The sequence below is a fragment of the Jaculus jaculus genome, chromosome 11 (genome assembly GCF_020740685.1).
Source record: "Jaculus jaculus isolate mJacJac1 chromosome 11, mJacJac1.mat.Y.cur, whole genome shotgun sequence".
Taxonomy (NCBI): domain Eukaryota; kingdom Metazoa; phylum Chordata; class Mammalia; order Rodentia; family Dipodidae; genus Jaculus; species Jaculus jaculus.
Window position 1 is genome coordinate 79,797,191 of NC_059112.1, and position 15,084 is coordinate 79,812,274.

Genomic DNA, 15,084 nt, shown 5'->3' on the forward strand with positions numbered 1-15,084 from the left:
TAAAATTAGTATATTGAAGAGACACCTTTACTGGAACACCTTTACTGGAGTTTGTGTGCAGTGGCCATGAGGTTGTGTGCACCATACGCTCCTCTCTTTTCTATTTTCTCTTTTCTCCTCTCTCTTTCCCTTTCTCCCTCCTCACAAATTTTATATATATGTTTGGTTTCTCAAGGTAGGGTCTTGCTCCAGTCCAGGCTGACCTGGAATTCACTATATAGTCCCAGGCTGGCCTTGAACTGGTCATCCTGCAACCTCAACCTCCTGAGTGCTGCGATTAAAGGCATGCACCACTCCAGGCAGAGAAAGAGAGAAAACAAGGTGCACCAGGACCTCTCGCCACTGCAAATGAGCTCCAGATACATATACCACTTTGTGCATCTGGGGAATCGAACTCAAGTCATTAGGCTTTGCAGACAAGGACTTAACAGCCAAACCATCTCTCCAGCTCAAACAAAAGTAGTTTAAGGGCTGGTGAGATGTCTCAGCAGCTAAGGCCTTTGCCTGAAAAGCCTAACAATCCAAGTTCAATTCCCCAGTATAGCCAGATGCATAGTGGCACACACATCTGGAATTCATTTGAAGTGACTGGAGGCCCTAGCACATCCGTTCTTTCTATCTCTCTGTCTCTCTATATCTCTCTGCTTGAAAATAAATAACTTTTTTAAAAAAATATTTCTTCCAAAATAAAGGTAATTTACAAAATTTGTCCTATTATCTATTACCCACAGATATTTTGAAACACCTACTCATGACACTTATGATTAAGATTTTTATCTGCTTCAAACTAGATAACTTCTATGGGATGGAGTTTCTTATTTTTAACTAAGTAACTATTTTAAGTGGTTTTGCTTTCCAAATGCATCACAAGAATGACTTTTCATGCAGCTACATATTTCCTAACCCTTGCCATTGTACTTTCTTCCCATTAGTAATACTTTAACATGTTTTTTTTTCACTGATCATAGCAAATGTTACTTGAATTAGCTAACAATTTTCTTTTGTATTCATCCCATTGTAACTAGCATGATGATTATTATTTTAACTGCTTAGAGGAAAGTAACATAAAATTAGAGAAGTGGAACTACTATGAAGATTCCTAAGCAGCTGCTTGGCTTTTGTCTCTCTTTTCGGACATGTAGCTATAGTCAAATTCAAATATTCATATTTTCTCATTCACTAATAACCAGGTACATTTTCTTATCCACTAATAACACAGCTACGACAATGATTCCTGGAGCCTAATTTGCCTAGGAATTCAGAAACTAAAGTGCTTTCAGCAGCAATAGTAATGCCTCACATTTATTTTCCACATACCTAAAGACACTTCAGTCTTTCATCCACATGTCAAATACAATCCAAAATGGCTTAGCACACACATTACCCAGAGAAGAGCTAAAAAAAAAAAAAAAAGAAAAAGAAAAAAAAAGTTTGTGACAAAAAAATTATGCAAAGATGGCCTTGAACTTGAATCATATTTGCATGCATTTGTTTCCTAATATCTTTGAAGATTTTGGAATAGAAACAACTGGGCTTTTTTCTTGTTGTTAGTTTGTAAAATGTCAAACACTTGTAGCCCATCAGCTATCCCTTCCAAACCTTTTTGTTGGAATACCATTGGGATGGCCTTTGGAAGCTTAAAGATGGATCTTCATTTACTGTGTCATTCATACAATGATGCTTACAGTTTAGGAGGTACAATGAAAAAGCCCAGGACAATGTTTTAGCATTGGCCCCTAGAGATTGAGAACTGATTGAGTTTTGTAAAAATAAAGTATAAAGAATAAAAAAGAAGGAAAATGCCGCTAAATAACAGATGCCATTTGAATTTTTTTTCTCCATACCTAAATGTTAAGTGAGTGCTGAAAACAAAGTTCAATCCATAATGTGTTTGCCTCACAAGCATGAGAACCTGAGCTCAGTCTCCAGAAATGCCATGGTTGGTGGCATGCACCTGTAATCCCAGCTCTGAGGAAGCAGAGATGTGTGGATCCTGTGGTTTCCTGGCCAGCCATCCCAATCTAATTGATGAATTCCAGGCCAATGGGAATCTTTATCTCCAAAAAGGTATAAGGCATTCCTGCAGATAATATAAACATTGTCTTCTTTCTCCCACAGACACACACACACACAAACAACACACGAGTACTTGCACCTATATATACACATGCACCCATACACATATGAACATGCATACACAAACACACCACACACTTGACAAAAAAAAGTACAAATCAGTATATTGTAGAGTAAAAGTATTGCATCAGAAACTAGATTTAATGAGTCACACCGTCATTATGTCTCAAATCTTTTATTTACTTTCATTATAGTTGCATGTTTAGAATTTTTTAAATGCTTACAATGGACTCAAAAATAAAGATTTCAGAACAAAGTAATTGACATTGTTACTATTTTTACCTATTCTCAGTTGTATATTAAAAACTAAGAGGATTTATTTGTAATCCTTAGTTTTATATTTAGATAAAATCAGTGAGAGAAATGAAGTATAAGCATGGTCCCAGCCTATTCTCCTCTCCTGATCTCAGCAGTCTTGCCTACACACACACACACACACACACACACACACACACACACACACACACAAACACATATGCATAGAGATGTGTATACTCATGGAGATAGGCAAGAAGTTCAACCTGGTAAACTTTCATATCCATCTGCCAAAAACCGCATGAAAAAGTATCTTATTTCTTCAGGAAAAAACCATTAAACTACATACCAATATCTGAAGACTTTAGTAGGAGTAAGTGGGGCATTCCCATTTTCATTTTGATTTTCCAATAGACAGGAATGCCAGAAGAAAAAGAAATGTTTGACAAAGTTCTTTTCTCTCTAAACATTAAGAAAAGAATGGTCATAAAACCAAAAAGAAAGATATTGCTTGCCACAGAATCCAAGTCTCAACCTAATTACAAGCAGGAATGTTTGTAAGTGACTTTCTTAAACTCTCAGACATTCCGTGGTATAGAAGAATCCATCGTAAGGAACAGTGTTTTATCATGAATTCAGCTTGATGGTTTTTTATGAATTTCCCTCTTGACTCTATGGGAAAATTTCAGAAGAGTTGTTTGCTTGATGTCTTGATACTTGCACCAGGACTGGAACCTGTTGTCCTAATTATATATTGTCACTACCGATGGCATATCTCCTACAAGAACAATGTCCTCTCAAAGTACTGAGAAGTCACAAGGCCAGATGCGACAGCCACACCATCCAAAAATACTTATCTTAAAGAAATTCTGTCGGTTATTTTCAGTAGAGCCATCTCACTTTTGAAAACCCGTGCTAAAGGAAGAGCAGGGACCCATGACTCTCACTTTTCTTCCATGACGACACCTTGGCAAAATCACGGGCACATCAAAATAATACCAGACAAATGCTCCAACAGCTGGGGTCTGTAGGCTTCCCAGCAGGTTTCTTCCCCTGCAGCTCACAAGAAAAATAAACATCTTCCAAAGAAAATGAAGGTCAATGCCAGAATGTCTCATCGGTTCCCAGTTTAAAAAAATTCCTTTTTAATAGTGATAATGTTTGACTTTAGAAGTCAAATAGGAAAAGTCTGAGTTGAGTGTGAAGAACATTAAGAATATTGTGATTTCTACAATGTGATTGCGGTGGTTTGATTCAGGTATTCTAAATTCTAGGTTCCCAGCTGGTGGCAATTTGGGAATTGAAGCTTCCCAGAGGCAGTGCATAGTTGGGGGCAGGCTACTTGGTGTTACAGAGAGTTTCCCCTTGCCACTGTTTGGCACACTCTCCTGTTCCTGTTATCCACCTGGTATTGGCCAAGAGAAGATGTCCACCCTCTGCTCATGCAGAGTTTGATGTTTGCCCTGGTTGTTTTAAATCTTATATTGCCTGAATATTTCTTTGCTGATGCTCAATGCCATTTTTTGCAGTGTGAGTGTTTATTCTGTCCCATTATGGGTTTTGGGGGAATTTTTTTGGTATCATGACTCAGTTAAAAGATCTCAGACTATGGGACTGTTTTAATATCATTGGGATCAATAAAAATTACAGGGGCTTTTAAATTGGACTGAATGCATTATATTTTATATCATGTATGGTTATCAGTTTATGGGGGCCAGGGGTAGAATATGGTGGTTTGATTTAGGTGTCCCCCACAAATTTAGGTGTTCTGAATTCTGGATTCCCAGAGGGTAGAGATTTAGGAATTAATGCCTCCTGGAGGCAGTGTATTGTTGAGGACGGGCTTATGGGTATTATAGTCAGTTTCCCCTTGCCAGTATTTGGCACTCTCCTGTTCCTGTTGTCCACGTGATGTTGTCCAGGAAGTGATGCCCACCCTCTGCTCATGCCATTATTTCCCCCTGCCATCATGGAGCTTCCCCTTGAGTCTGTAAGCCAAAATAAACCTTTTTTTTTTTCCCCACAAGCTGCTCTTTGTTGGGTGATTTCTGCCAGCAATGCAAACCTGGCTGCAACAGTGAAGTAACTGAAATCAGCGGGCATGCCACTCATCCTCATGCAACTGCCAACCAAATTCAAATGGTTGGAATGACCTCTCCATTTGAGTCAGAGATACTGTCTTTAAAAACTTGCAGCTGGAGGGCTGGAGAAATGGCTTGGCAGTTAAAGTGCTTGCCTGGGAAGACTAAGGACCCAGGTTCGATGCCCTAGTACCCACATAAGCCAGATGCACAAGGGGCACAAGCATCTGGAATTTGTTTACAGTGGCTAGAGGCCCTGGCATGCCCATTCTCTCTCTCTCTCTCAAATAAACAATAAAATAAAATAAGATATTAAAAAAAAAACTTCCAGCAGTTCAGATCAATGACCATTGAATCCTAGTACCCAAAATAATATCTGCTTCTAAGCACTTGTCTTTGTGTTTTATTTGTGGTCACAAAGCAGCAGTGACTTTAACAACTTCTATACTTTATTTGAATTGCTTAAGGAAAAATAAAAGCAGGTTCTCTTTGAGAAATTTATAGATACAATGAAGTAATAGGACCAATAACAGTCACAGGACAGGAAAAATTAGTGACAACATTAGGAAAGGCTGGTTCTGAGCTCAGAGGCAGGGGACATGCCAAAGTGGATGGTTTCCAGAGAGCAGGCCAGAGATCCTAGGGAAGCTGGAGATGACCAGCAGTTCTTGCTCATCCTGCAGGGGGAGATTCTACCAGGGCCACTGGCTACAGGATTCTCCAAGACAGGTGAGAAGAGTAAATGGCAGAAGAACTGGGGAAACTATGGGAATGCATCGGCAAGGAAAAGATTAAGGGACACCTCAAAATGTGTCTAAACAACTTATCAAAATCCTTTAATTTGGGGCTGAGGAGATGGTTCAGCGTTACACAAGCATCAGTCCTGAAGTCCAGATCATAAATACTGAGCACACATGGTAGACCACTTGTAATGCCAGCCCTCCTAGCACTCAGAAAGAGGAGAGAGGAAATCCCCAGGCAAGCTGCCTAGCTAGGCCAGACAAATAGGGGAGATCTGGCTTCGAGTCAGAGATTCTGCCATAATAAAGTTGAAAGCAATCAAGAGAGACACTTAATGTTAACCTATGTACATGCATATACATGTACACTCACTCAAGAACACATGAGGCCACATTCATAGGAACACTGATACACACATGCATGCACACCACACACCAAAAAGACATTTAATTTGTGTGTGATGTGACCATTTCCCATGTCTGATATTGAAATCAATCCAGGCACTCGTAAGCAAAGGACATAGATAACTACTTAAAAGCTATTTTCTCAGTGAAGAATTGCTAGTTTATTATGAGAGTGAAAAGGTACAATAGAATGGATTACACTGCCTGTTCTCAGGATATTTTGATTACATCATTATCTGAGCACAAGCATCAAGATAAAAGTCTCATCCTATCTCAAACCTTGAGAACATGTGGAGAGTTCCTATCATCCACTAACCTCATGCAAACAGAAGGGGGAATGAATATTCTGGGGAGTGTGCAAGAGTTGGGGTGATGAAAGAAAATTGGCATAGGATTGGGGCCTAGGAATCAATGAAAACGAATTGTATTTAAAAATGCCAGAATGAATGATACTGAAATCTCTGTACACAAAGTAAAAATAAATAAAAGATCAATTACTGTAAAATTAAAAAAAAAAGTCTCATCCTATGAACTAACTAAAAGTGTCAGCATAGGTTATAAAAATCCACATAAACACAGCAAGTCTGACTAGCACCCTACCTGTCAACCCATGCAATTCGCACACACAACCATCTTGGTAAGTATGCCTCCTTTCTCCTTAGGGTGCATGAGAATAGCCTTATCTCTTTCAGTCACAACATATCCTTAAGGAAATAAGACCTTAATGCTCCTCTCATTTCTAATGTTCAAAATGGTGGAGCCAGATAATACATTAAATCATGGTTCTCTCGGGGATGGAGAGACGGCTTAGCGGTTAAGCGCTTGCCTGTGAAGCCTAAGGACCTTGGTTTGAGGCTCAATTCCCCAGGACCCACGTTAGCCAGATGCACAAGGGGGCACATGCATATGGAATTCGTCTGCAGTGGCTGGAAGCCCTGGCGCGTCCATTCTCTCTCTCTCAAATAAAATAACATAAAATAAAGATTTTAAAAACTAAAAGTGGCTTTTCTGCTTTCTCTTCACCATCCCAGGTCCATTGCTAGTCTCCTCTGGTAGCTAACCCATGGTCAAAGGTCAATGTGCCAATGCCAAAAAGGTCTAATTTTTGTCATCTCTCTAGTTTATGTTGTAAACAGTATCATTTAGCTTTCTCCTTCTCAACGCTATCTTTCTTCTTGCTTCCCTTCCATCCCTGATGTTCTTCCTGATGCTTAGCTTGCCCCACCTTGTTTTCATAGCCCAAGCTAGTCAGCAAGAATATGGTTTCTTATGGTTGGTAACCCAATCACTGACGGCATTTTTATTTAATACTGACATTTTTCTTCTTTGTTTTATAATTCCTCTCCGTGTCCTTGCTTCAAATGAGAAATTCTTAGGCATCTCTAAGCAACTTCTCCAAAGAGTAAGGGATGGGAGCCTAAGAAGGTAGACACAATTACATTTTTCTCATCCCTGACACAGATTACTTCAATGATCCATATAAGAAGCCAGGATTTTTGTTTATTTTTATTTTTCAAGATAGTGTCTCACTCTAGTCCAAGATGATCTGGAACTCACTATGTAGTCTCAGGCTGTCCTTGAACTCACAGTCATCCTTCTACCTTTGTCTCCCCAATGCTGGGATTAAAGGCATGCACCACCACTCCCAGCTCCAGGCTTTTTTAAGGAGCAAAAACACACAGCAAAGAGCCAGAGAATAAACTATTTATAAAGAGCCCAAAGGACTCAGTTGGTAGACTGTTTGCCAAGCACACAAGAAGCCTTGGGTTTGATCTCAAGCAACGTATAAACCAGGCATGGTGGGGCATGTCTGTAATCCTAACATTTGGTGGATAGGAACAGAACAATCCAAAGTTAAAGCTATTTTTGGCAATGTAGTGAGTAACTCTATCTTTTTTTAAAAAAGACAATTTTTCAAATATTTTATTATTTATTTATTTAAAAGGGAGAAAGAAAGAGGCAGATAGAGAGAATGGGCATGCCAGGGCCTCTAGCCATTGTAAATAAACTCCAGACACATGCACTACCTTAGGCATCTGGCCTTACATGGGTACTGGGGAATTGAACCTGGGTTTCAGGCTTTGCAGGCAAGTGCCTTAACTTCTAAGCCATCTCTACAGCTTCCCCAGCGCCCCCCCCCCCAAAAAAAAATTTTAAGAAGACAATTTATATTGTCTCACTTTCACCCACATTGCTATTACAATGGTTCTATTTTTAAAAGAGAGGCACTTTTCCTAGTTACTAGTAGAAGGCTCATTTGCTTCAATTACTTCTGGTTATGTATTTGAACACATGAGTTATAATTGAGATTATTCCCACACTATTTCATCTGCTGTCTGGGTTGTGTGTGGATGATGCTAGAACTTGTCAAGCAATTAGTGGAAAGATGAAAATAATGTGTTCTGATAACAGAAAATGAAAACCATAACCACTGACATCTTAAAATAGTATTTAATTTACTAAAAGTCCAAATTTATTTTATATATGAAATAAATAAATCAGCCAAGTTCACTCCAAAAACATTCTCAAAGTGAATCAAACTGCAATAGAAAAGTAACTCTCATTGGAGAATCTGCTTCTCTTTTTCCGATGAGAGCCGGACCCGAGGAGATAACTGAACCAGCACGCTCCACCCTGGGCCCAGCTGCAACCACAGAGGAGCTAGGGAAATGAGCAAGAGTGCTGCTTTCTAAGTGAACCTGATATCAGCACAGGGTGAAGGAGATAGACACTGAGAACACTCAATACCTAACAAACCAGAGATCCAGTGGCTCCTAAGTGCCCATCACTGAAGTAGATTTAAAATGCTCTCAGCATAGCTCAGGGAATTTTGTTGAAGAGGGAACAGAAAGATTGTTAGAGCTCACAGCGATCCTCCTACCTCTGCCTCCCAAGTGCTGGGATTAAAGGCATGTGCCACCATGCCTAGTTTAAGGTGAGACATTTTACCAGAAGTCTTCACACAGGGAGGCCTCACATCAATAGGAATAGGAAAGCAGAGAGAGTCACCTTCCAAAGGCCAAATAACCTCTTGGGATTGCAGAAAAGGAAGGATTTTCCTGAAAGCTCTTTCCCTTTAAAGCATTTCATGTTTCCCTAGACCATCTTTACTCCACTTTAAACTTTCTGTTCATCTGCAAAGAAGAAACTTTGTACAATCCTTGTAGATATTCAACAGCAGTGAACAGAAAGTTTTCTCCCTAATTTGGAAGAACTACAAAAAGGGAGAAAGAGAGAGAGAGATTGATGGCACAGATCTGTCACTGGATGGGGAATCTTTCTGAAGATCTTTGGCAGTGAGCATTGTTGAGAATGGTTCTCCTAAGAGGTTTCTTTAGTGAGAGACAAGGGGTGTCACCAGATATAACTCACCCTGTGTCAGATGAAGGGAGCTGGAGGAGCTCATGACTTGTCTAAGTTCCCTAGCATAATCTGAGCAAAGAAAAAGACTTCATTCCTCCTCAGACCTATGCAAGCCACCTCTTCTTCTGACATGGAATCTTTATTAGGTGTAGCAATCAAACCATCACTAATTATCAAAGAAGTTATTCAATCTTGAGTCAAAAACCAAAGCAGGATATATATATGCAGAAGGCTGATGTTCCCTGATGTAAGCAGATAATATTTACTCAGTTTCCAATGGTCCCAGAGATTTAGTCTAAGATGCACACAAGCCAGGAAATGTACCCAGCTCCCTCTGCCAGGATTTATAGTCAAATGCTTAAAGCTTCCCTTAAGCCCATGACATTTCATCATCTTCCCAACAGCCCTGTATTTATTCCAGTTGAAATAAAGAAAAAACTCACTGTTCTGGGAGACCACCTCCTGTAGGACTGGCTCAAGAGCTGTTCTTTAGTCTGATCTTGAAAACTAAGACAAGCATCTTCAAGACTGTTGAGGTTTCGTCAAATTCCTACCATGCAAAGACCATGGTGCTCTGGTTTAAAAGCTGAAAACCAGTGGCACAGCTAAACCTTCCATGTAAAGATTTTATGGTAGTAAAACTTCAGGATACCTTTCAAGCTCTTTCTGATCTAACTAGCGGTACATTTCTCTAAGTCTACCACAACTTCCGGAACAAGTTGGCGGTCAATCTCCAGTTAGTCTAAAAAAGTCACGGCTCATGACCCCTCTGATCAGAGACCTCGAAGGCACGATTGTGCAAAACCTCCATCGTCACCCTGGTGTGAAAGAAGACGGTTGTTCTGAAGGGTACACAATGTGAAACATGACTGGCAAGTTTTCTCCATAAACAGAACAAATCTCTTCCCTCACAGAGCTGCCTTTATTTGAGCAAGACATTTGCAAGGCTTAGAGTCTCCTTGAATCTATTAGAAAGCCTTCCCTGAGTGAGGAAACAGACATTGTAAATGAACCATGACTCAGAAACCCCCTTGTACCAGAAAATATCCTACAGATTCCAGAGGCATTTTATGTTCTGTTTTCCTGACATACTAGTTCTATCTGATTCATTTATTTTTTGTTTAATGCTTTAACCAGTTTCTGTAGATTATTACAGTCAAACAAGTGATTTCTTTCAGGGCTAGTTGTGGGGGATTTTTTCCCCCTCCTTCTGACTTTAGAAAAGTTTCAGATTCAGTTGAAGGCCAGGCTCTGTTCTATAGTGCAGGAACATGAGTGTGGTACTTTCAGCTTGACGACAATAAGAAAAGCCAGACCCAGATGTCTCAAGCTAAACAGAGGAAAAGAAGAAAATTAAAATTTAGTGTTCATTTGCAGACACTCCCCACTTGCATGCACTCCAGATAACCAGTTGGAATCAATGAAAATTTATAAGCTTACGGAATCAAAATCTAATTCTCCTGTCTCTGAGGAACTGGCAGCACTTTCAATTTTTTTTTATGTGTTATACAGATGACTTCAATGAACAGAATTACTTGACAATTAAAGAGAGAAGGAATGTGCATTTCTATGCTTTTTCCAGTAGAAAACAGAACTATGATTAAGAAACTTAAATTGTCCACACCCAAGATCTGCATTTATGTGTACTTAGTCCCTAAAATTCTGTCCAGATATGGCCCAGAGATGTTATATGAATCAAAAAGATTAACAAGATTGTGATCTTTAATCCAGAAATGCCATTTCTAGAAATGAAACTATAGAAATGCATTAATAAAAACTTCAGGTAACATTTTTCTGAACATTTGTTATGAATCAGGCCCTGTATTAAGACTTTATATACAGGGTCTTAGAATAGTTCTTCTAATCTATGGCCGTACCCACTCGGAACATGCTTGATCTCATCTGATATTGGAAACTAAGCAAGATTAGGTATAATCCAAAGATATATTAATCTGCCAGGTGTGGTGGCCATGACTTTAATCCCAGAACTCAAGAGGCAGAGGTAGGAGAATCACAGTGAGTTTAAGGCCACCCTAAGACTACATAGTTCCAGGTCAGCCTGAGCCAGAGTGAGACCCTACTTAGAAAAAAAATTAGAAATATTACTTTGATACTTGCATGGTGAGGGACGACAGTAGAAAAATATTAAGTCTCTGTTTTCTTTAATCAAACCACTATGGTTTCATAAGAGCAGTAAACAATGTATTTATAGTAAAAACAATGCAATTCATAACATACAGTACTCTTAAGCTGGAGCTGAAACAATGAGGTGCTTCAGGCTGTGCTCACTGGTACTGTATAGTGTGACTACATGCACAGTGTAATGAACACATGTTGGTATTGTGCTCAGAACCAAGGCCACAGTGAAGTTACATGATGCAACACAAGTCAGCACCGCCAGAAACACCTCAGATTCATTATGTGTTCGATTTTGAATGAATTTTTTGATAACTGTGAACTCAAAATTCTTTCACTGTTGCCAATTTTTTAATGATTCCTTATATTTAGTTATGTGACCCAATATGGATTTGGGACCCATTGTATATGAAGCTATGACTTAAAAGTAATTGTTCAAGGTAGGTCCTAGCTTATCTATTCATGCCATAGCTAAGGAAATTGGGAATAAGAAAAGTACATCACTTGGTCAAACACTAAATGATAGATGCTTAGCCACTTTGCTGTACTGCATCTAAATGGTAGAGCATTGTTGGTTATAAGGAAACATCTGAGCAGTCAAACATCCCACAACAGAAGCTCGGTGCAAATAAACACAATGGAGAATTCACGGCAGCCCTTGTTGAAGAATAGGATTGTCCACTGTGAGAATGTCTACAGCATGATGAGTGAAAATAGAACATGGGTTGTCAAAACAGATAGTACAGAGTGAACCCACATGGTTAGACAAGAACTATACAGAGGGAAAGGATGAGAAGAGAAATATCCAAAAGTTTGAAGGTGGTTATCACTAACAATAAGCCAATGAATGATGTTTTCCTTTTCTATATTTTATATTTTATGAAGATTATACAATCAATATTGCAGACATGCTTCCAATGAAATTGTTTAAAATAGCTAATAAAATGATAGTCAATACCTAGTAGCTAATGAAATGATAGTTCAATACCTAGTAAAATTTCCCCAGAATAGTTCTGTTCTGCTAGCATATACATACACACACACACATAAGAAATTTATTGTCTGCTCCATTCAGCATTACATAGATTTTTCTAAATGCCTATGAGAAAACTTCTATTAAAGAGTTTAATATTCTTATAAAGACACCATTATCATTTTGTCATGATTCTTTCCAGTAAGAATATGCTCTCTGGGGAGTACCTGGACCATAACTAGGAATAAAAGTCATTTAATGTCCTTAGACACAGCTCCAACCAAAGGTTACAGTACAACTTCAAGATGGCAGACACCCATCTTGAACAAAACAGAAAAGCTTAAGCATGTATAAGTAATATTTTTTGTGACATTGGAGGAAAAGTGAGCACTGGTTAAAAAGGGCACACAGAGAAAGAACTTCTGACACTCAGATGTGTCACAGGATGGTTGGTAAATAGCATCGCTGTGCTCATAACTGATGCCTGAAGCTTCCAAACATGGTGGAAATTAATGTTCGCTCTCCATCTTTCTTAGTTCAGTCAAGCTGAAAAGTGCTTTTCACCTTTTGAAATCCATCTGATTTGAAGTCAATGAATAGTTTTCTGCACTAATAGCATGAAACATATGAGAAACAGTTTAGAGCAGTCACAAGTTTAGTAATTACTGAAGTTAAAGGGCTAGAAGAGTAATTACAGTTAATATGAGACTAATTGAGCTGTACTTGGAGCAGAGAAGATAGTGCCATAGTCTCTCAAATTGTGAAGGTCTAAGAATTGATTCACTGACTTCTCAGGATGTAATGGCAAACTATACACAATTTAGCAATGCCTACTATGTGTCACATCCTGCACATATGTCAAGTAGATCTTTGGGATCACCCTACTGGGTAGATATTAATCAACCCACAATCTACAGACGAGACATATATCTATACTCAGAGCCATATTCTTTCTATTGCACTACAATTCTTTAATACATATGCTACAGAGTATTTGTCAAAGAGTGTGGAGAAGAGATAGTGGAAGTGGAAAAGGGAGGGTCATGGGATGGGATTATGATTATGGTATAATATGTATATGTGTGGAGGTTAATAAAAACTTTAAAATGAACAAAAGATGTGGATATTATACAATTAACAGTGTCATGCAGTCAGTGTCACAGCTTTCAATAATTCTTTTTAATTTCCTCTGCCATTTCAACTCATTTTCATAGTAAATATGTAAAGTGGTAATTAAAGAAGAAAGTTACAAGCTGACCTATGTCATCTCACATCTATCTATCTATCTATCTATCTATCTATCTATCTATCTATCTGTCATCTATCTATCTATGTCCTAAAACCCTGTACCTTATATTGTGACTGTCACATGAGTCATGTTACTAAAGCAGGGCTTAATCCAATAGAATGATATCCTTTATGAGACAAGCAGGTTCAAATCCAGGCATGGTAATACATACCTATAATCCCAGCATTTGGGAGACTCCACTAAAAACAGAAAAGGGGGGCTAAGGAAATGACTTGACTAGTAAAAAGGTTGCTCTATAAGCATCAGAACCTGAGTTCAGGTCCCCAGCTGCCACAAAAAAAGCAATGCATGGCACTGCAAGCTTATAATACTAGTTCTGGGGAGATGGAGACAAGAGAATCTCGAGGCCTTGCTGGCTAGCAGTCTAGTCAAATTAGTGAGCTCTAGTTTCATAGAGAGACCCTATCTCAAAAGCTAAAGTGGATAAAGCCTGAGGAAGACACCTGACATTGACTTCTGTGCTCCACACACACACATATGAATATGCATACACAAATTCATGCACACCCCACATACTCATACACATGCAAAAAACACACAATTATAAGGAAGGAATAGAAGGAAGGAGGGAGGAGATGATTAGAACTCAGCTGATGTGTACACAAAGGGAAGACCATGTAAGGACATCACAGGAGTCAGCCATCTGCAAGCCAGGGAGAGAGGCCTCAGAACAAAGCAAGTCTCCTATAGTCTCTATACTTACGGCAAACAAATTTATATTCCAGCCATTTGGTCTGTGAACTTTTGCTAAGAAACTAATATACAACTCTAGAAAATGTGTAGGAGAAGAATATGTTGATAAAGTGGTTGCAGCTATATTGCTTTTTGTATACCTGTAAAGAACTTTATAGAGTGTTACTCTTTACAAGCGAATCTCTTAAAGTTTGGACGTACATTTTTTAGGCTAACAAACTAAAAGAGGAAGAGATACTTCTTTTTATTATTTATTTTTGAGAGAAAGAGGCAGAGAGGGAGAGAAAGAATGGGGAGAGAGAGAGAGAGAATGGGTGCTCTAGGGTCTTTTAGCTGCTGTGAACAAACTCCAGATGTGTGTCCCACTTGTGTGCATGTGTGGCATTGCACAATTGCATTGCTGTGTGTTTAACTATGTTTAACCTGAAGATTTGAACATGCATTCTTAGGCTTTGCAGGCAAGTGCCTTAGCCACTAAACCATCTCTCCAGCCTGGAAGAGATAACATTTTTGTGAGGAAAGGCACTGGAATGAAAGACCGAAACTTTAAGCTGGTATTTCTATTATGCCACCACCTGGAAGCCCCTATGCCAGGAACTGGAAGCGACTGAGGTAAAAGCAATGTTCTAATGGAGAGGAGCCCTGCCTTTAAGGGCCTCATAGTGTAGAGAAAAAGCCAAATGCATACCAACTATAAAACAAAGCCAAAATGATAACCCTTTGGTATAAGCCATCAATCAAAGGAACAGCGGGAAAAGTAGAAATAATTTCAGAGATATCCAAAAGACGTGTTTTACAATCAGTAAAATGAGACGGAAGCGAACTCTGAAGTTCCTGGAAAGTACAAAACTGTGTGGCTTTGAAACCTCGCTGCTGGACAGGACAAAGCAAACAAAGCAGCAGTCAGAATGAGAGCTCTAAACGTTGAATCCAGGCTGAAGAGATGGTTCAGCAGTTAAGACACTTGGCTGTAAAACCTAACAACCAGAGTTC

General features: G+C 39.0%; 1 protein-coding gene across 9 annotated transcripts in view; it reads right to left on the reverse strand.

The window, feature by feature from the left end:
* Mecom (MDS1 and EVI1 complex locus) overlaps positions 1-15,084 on the reverse strand; it is an 806,791-nt gene that overhangs the window by 338,075 nt on the left and 453,632 nt on the right. The gene's annotated exons all lie outside the window — the stretch shown is intronic.